The sequence below is a fragment of the Pinus tabuliformis genome, chromosome 7, assembly GCF_031772625.1.
Source record: "Pinus tabuliformis cultivar Carrire ecotype Pingquan chromosome 7, CPIR1, whole genome shotgun sequence".
Lineage (NCBI taxonomy): Eukaryota > Viridiplantae > Streptophyta > Pinopsida > Pinales > Pinaceae > Pinus > Pinus tabuliformis.
In genome coordinates this window covers 1,607,310,002-1,607,316,001 of record NC_142293.1, presented here as the reverse complement: position 1 = coordinate 1,607,316,001, position 6,000 = coordinate 1,607,310,002, and the positions used below count along the sequence as shown (strand labels likewise).

Below are 6,000 nucleotides of genomic sequence, written 5' to 3'. Positions count from 1 at the left end.
TATTATTTTTCAAAATCCAAAAATCATTTTGAACTTCAAACCTGCATTGCCATGCCATATGGATTGGTAACCTCAATTACCTGATATAACAATTGACTTAATGCCTAATCAAGTTTAAGTTAATTTAATGTGGATTGAATTCACGAATTTGATTAATGTTTAAATCTATTGTTAGTATTTTTAATCGGTCATTTTCAGGGAATTTAATAGATTTTCAAATATTTTAAAAATATGAAAGAGAAAAATAAATTATTCCACTTGATCTTCCGAATATTTCCAAATCTCCTTCTTTTCCTAATATTTTCAAATCTACAATAAGCTTAACATATTTGGAAATCCACAATCACCTTACGCTCAAGGTTAATATTATTCCTCAAGCCATTCGGTGATACTCACGAACCATTAATTGCGTTTCGGACCAAGACCAACAAGAAATTAGATGTCGACTGAGCTGAAAATGAAAACGAGCTTAAACGCTGGAAAATTTAAGCTGCATTGACTATACATCCACAATTTACAGATGTGCTGGAAATGTTACAGACGAAGTAAATTCAACGAGAAATGCAATGAACTACAAGCCTTTCACGTGATACTGCTATCTATCCACAGTCAATTCAATTTGTTCAGTAAAAACGGTCTGCTCGAGTACTATCATTTTGCTGGATCCTTTTGATGCATATATGGATTAGTAACTGTCTAAATTGTTATGAGAAGATCCTTTTTCCTTGACTGCTTGCTTGGCAATTTCCTTCGGTTGTCCTATTCTTCTCCTTATAATTTCATTTTCTCCATCTCCTTTTATGAAATTCCTCACCAACAACGCTAACTCTTTTTTCCTCACCGTCTTTTTCAAGTGCATTCCAATTCCCCACTCTTCACAAACGAATTTCGCATTTGTTTGTTGTTCCGCAAAGAAGGGCCAGCATATCATCGGTACCCCTGCGCTTATCCTCTCCAACGTGGAGTTCCACCACTGTGAGTTAGAAACCCCCCAACAGATTGGTGTGATAATACCTTTATCTGGAGCGCCCACTCCACCAGCAGACCTCTATCCTTTGTTTCCTCCAGGAATTCCTCTGGTAAAATGGCAGATTCACCATGAACTATATCTGGCCTGATAATCCACAAGAAGGATTGGTTGCTGGAGGCCAGTCACCATGCAAATTCCAGGAGTTGTTCATTAGACAAAACTGTCAAGCTCCCCAAACAAACATACATGACGGAGCATGGCTTCCGAGTATCCAACCGTGGGAGGCAGCTCCTTTCTTCTTTCCACATACTCAATTCATCTGAGAACCCATCCTTAGCCTTACAATGTAACCACTGAGAGAGCAGCAGAGGGCCAATGGCACAGCCAGGGAAGTGAAGTGAGGGTGCCTCCAAGACAGGGCCTTCGAGCTCATCGAAAGTGTTGAGTATTAACCTATCTGCTGCTAACGTGCCTTGGGCTTGATTTATTGCATTTTGAAAGAAGAAATCCGAAGGATCAGTAACTAGGCAGAAAGTGGGTAGCTCCTTCAACCGCAGCGGGGGCATTCCCGGGATGCAAGTTATTATCACTTCATCAAGAGATTCCTCAGTGAGGCAGCTCTCATCTGTAAAATATGAACAATATTCTGTCTTAATAAAAATGAAGCTGCATACGAATAGGTTTACAGTCTGCGTTAGTAGTAAATGTTCTGCACATCGTTCTTCCCCACCTCCATATTTAATGGGTCGAGAAATCTGAGAAAAACCTCATTGAAGTTTTGACAGTATCTCATGGAGCACCATGGAACATTAGAAAAAACAGATTAATGTAAGTTTTTTTTGGGTGGGTTTTTTCTGTTTTTAAATAATAAAAAGCAAGTGAATAGCCAATTTGGGCCCCGGTGTTTAGAATAGATTTGCAAGTACAGTGTTCAAATCTAAGTAATATAAATTTATCATTTAAAAAAAAATTGAACCCAATAGAATTCTTAAAAAAACATGGATATAAATTACTAATTTTGTTTTAAAATATCATTATTAATTAAAAAACTTAATATATGAATTACATATATATATTATTATAAAAGAGAAAATCAAAATTTTTAACTAATAAGATTTATTATGAAGATTTTGAATTTATAAATGGTCTCTATTATAATATTATAGCTTAATAATATAGTTTACTATTATTACGTATCTAAAAAATCATGACTTAGGGTTAATTTTTTTAATTAATCAACTTAATTAAAAAAAATAGAAAGAGCATAATTTATTTTTAAAATAATTTGAACATTTGAATTGTGATTGCTATTCACAATATTCTGAAATATTTAGTAGAGATTAAGTCTATACCCTAACATCTACTTAATAATTATTGATAATTGAGTTAAACTTTTAGAAATAACAATAATGATAATAAAAAATAGTTTTCTATTTATTTTTACTATTTATATCTATGTTTTTTTCTTTTATTAATAATTTTTATTTCTATTCTCATTTTTATTAAATAAAATGTTTTAATTAAATAATTTTTATTTTTCTATTTAAAAAATAAAGACATTTGGAGAATATAAGAATATGATTTTTTTTGTCAAATTCAAATGATATAGGTGTAAAAACTTAAATATTTTAAAAAATATATATTAATTAAAAAATAGAAATATATTAAAAAAAATAGAATTTTAAAGAAATTTAAGAAAAAAAATTAAATTTTTTTAAATTTTTTATTTTATATTAATTTTAATTTAAATAGATAAATTAAATGGTTGATAAACACTTATAAATAACAAAACGGTGCTATCATAATATATTTCACTTTATCTTAACTTTAAAAAATATAAAAAATTAACTAAGTTATAATATGTTTATGAAAGATTTTTCGGCGAAAATCACATGAGAAACCATTTGTCGACGCGTTTGGAACCAGGAACCAACCAATGTGGTTCATCGTCAGGACAAGTTGAAGAACAGATCCAGCTAAGCCTGTTTAAATAGCTAGAGCAGAGACACCAACGGTTACCTGGGAAAAAGGTTGACTAAAGGAGCAAGGTCAAATTTAGTTATATTAGGTAAAAAATAAATAAATAAATATATAAATGAATGATAAAATATATAAATTTATATATAAAAATATAAATTTAGTTATATTAGGTGTAAGATAAATACATAAATATATAAATATATAAAAGAAGAATTATAAAATAATAATAAATTATTTATTTACTAATAAATATATAAATGAAGAATAATAATAAACTATTTATTTCTTTATTAAATAAATAAATAAATGAAAAATATAAATTAATAAAAATAAATTATCTATTTAAATTTATATAAATGAAAATTAAAAATAAAAGGTATCATTAGTAAGGTAAATACATATAAATTTTAGTTATATTAGGTGTAAGATAAATAAACAATTGAAGAATTATAAAACTAATAATAAATTATTTATTTATTCAAAAACTAAAAATATAAATGAAGAATTAAAAATAATAATAAATTATCTATTTATTTATTAAATAAAGGAATAAATATAAATGAAAAATGAAAAAATATAATAGTAAACAAATTATTTATTTAATTTTTATAAATGAAAAAATAGTAAGGTAAAATTAAAGAAGTTACGCACCGGGTTAATTAGTTAGAATTAAATAATCCAAAAAATAAATAAGAAGAGGAAATAAAATAAATTAATTATAGCTAGTTATAGGTATTAAAACCAAAAGGGGAAGTGGAAAAATAAAATACATAAAATTAAAATATTAAAAGCAATAATGGACCTTTCCTTATACTAAACAAATAAAAGGGTTAACTAATTTTAATTTTCTCCTGTTGTTAAAATAATAAACATAATAATAAACATAATAATAAAATAATAAACATAATAAACATAATAATAATAGAATACATAATAATAATAATAATAATAATAATTATAAAAGAACTAAATAATAGTATATAAATAAATAAATAATAATAAGTTAATAATAGTATCCATATTAATAGAAAAAAGTTATTAAAATAAATAATAAAATAAATGATTACCAGTTTATTGTAAGTATAATAAACACAGTAATTGATTAATAGTTTCTTATTTGTATATTTAATAGTAATTGTCTAATAAATAATAGTAAATAAAAGTACTAATAAAAATAAAAGAGACAGAAAAAACAACTAAGAAGAAAGCGCTGGGACCCAACACCTGCTGATTTTACAGCCATCATCTCTATTGAGGTTGTTGGGTCTCTTTTCAATCTCAATAGCTTCGCTAAATTTCTGATGATGGAAATGCGAAACTTTAGCGATAACACTAGCTTCCTCAATGCAAACATGATGATTGGTTTTTTCTACATGCTCAGCCAAAGCGGAAGATTTAGCTCTCCTATGCTTAAGGTCAGCAACGTGCTCACAAATCCTCTGATTAATGGAGCGACCGGTTTCACCAATATAAGGGGTCCCACAGGAGCAGGGGATCATATAAACCCCTTTCATATCTTTGGGGTCAATAGGATCCTTAACTGATCTGAGGGACGAGCGAATGGTGTTAAGGGGCCTAAAGGTCACAGGGACACTGTGCATCCTGAGAATCCTTGCAACCTTATCAGTGGTCCCTTGAACGTAAGGAAGATGAACACCTGGAATCCGTTCCTTCGGTTCCCTTTTTGTCAGAGAATTCATGGTGGCTTTACGGAAAGCTTTCTGACCCAAGTATCTACTATAGCCATTCTCAACAAAGACATCAAGGAGATGGGATTTTTCTTTCTCAAAACTCTTATTATCCGAGATCCTTAGGGCCCGAGTAGCAAGGGTATTGAGAACACCCATCTTTTGAGCTGGGAAATGGTGAGAACTGGCATGGAGATACTGTTCAGTATGAGTTTTCTTCCGAAAAACCTGGTGGGTGATGGAACCATCACCATTCCTTGAAATAAGAATATCAAGGAATGGGAGGCACCCATCAACCTCCTGCTCCTTAGTGAACTTGATGGCAGAGGATTGATTGTTGAGATGCTCAAAGAAAAGATCTAATTCTTTTTGGCCATGAGACCAAATGACATTAGTATCATCCACATACCTTTTCCAGAGCTTAGGCAAGAGACGAGAAGAATTCAGAGCCTTAGACTCAAAATCTTCCATAAAGAGATTGGCAACAACAGGGGATAGGGGGGAACCCATGGCGACACCACAGATTTGCTCGAAAAACTCCCCCTCAAAACTGAAAAAGGGGGAAGTGAGGCAGATCTCAACCAACATAGCTGTGTCAGGGTCAGTTAGGCGGTAGATCACCTCCAAGGCTTCCTTAATAGGAATGCAAGTGAACAAGGATACAACATCAAAGCTAACAAGAATGTCCCCAGGGTCAAGCTTAATGCCCTTAAGTTCATCAATAAAGGAAGCAGAGTCTTTAACGAAGGACTCCATACGACCAACTAGGGGCTTAAGCTTTAACGCAAGAAACTTTGCAAGAAGGTAGGTAGGACCTCCAATAGTGTTGACGATGGGCCTCAAAGGAGCTCCCTCCTTATGAATCTTTGGGAGACCATAGATCCTAGGAGTAATAGGGTTTCTCTCAATGAGTTTATGGTGAAGGGAACTCAACGAACTAATGGATTTAATGGCAAGAGCCACATTCCTAGAAACCTTCTTTAAAGGATTCTTGGGAAGCCTTTTGTAGCTACCACTATTAAGAAGATGATCCAACATTTTGCTGCGGTAATCAGCCCTGTTGAGGATGACAGCAGCACCACCCTTATCAGCCTTAAGAACAATGATATCTTTGTTCTGGTTTAAGGACCTGAGAGCTGCCGACTCTTCCTTGCTAAGGTTGCTCTTAGGGGGTTTAGCCTTCCTTGAGACAACCGCACAGTCTTGCCTAATAGTATCCTTGATCCTATCAGATAAACCTCTGATCCCAAATTCTATGTCACAAATGATATCATCCACAGGGATCTTCTTAGGGGCTAAGGAAAAATTTAGCCCTTTACTCAAAACCTTAAAGACGCCAGGGGGAAAGGAGAAACTGGAAAG

At 31.9% G+C, this 6,000-nt stretch overlaps 1 pseudogene across 1 annotated transcript in view; it reads right to left on the bottom strand.

Moving 5' to 3' along the window:
* Window positions 1–288: 288 nt before the first annotated feature.
* Window positions 289–6,000, bottom strand: part of LOC149254305 (7-deoxyloganetin glucosyltransferase-like) — a 29,104-nt pseudogene continuing 23,392 nt past the window's right edge. The window contains exon 2 of the transcript XR_016267146.1: window positions 289–1,595. The product of XR_016267146.1 is annotated as a 7-deoxyloganetin glucosyltransferase-like (transcript). The remainder of the gene's footprint in view (window positions 1,596–6,000) is intronic.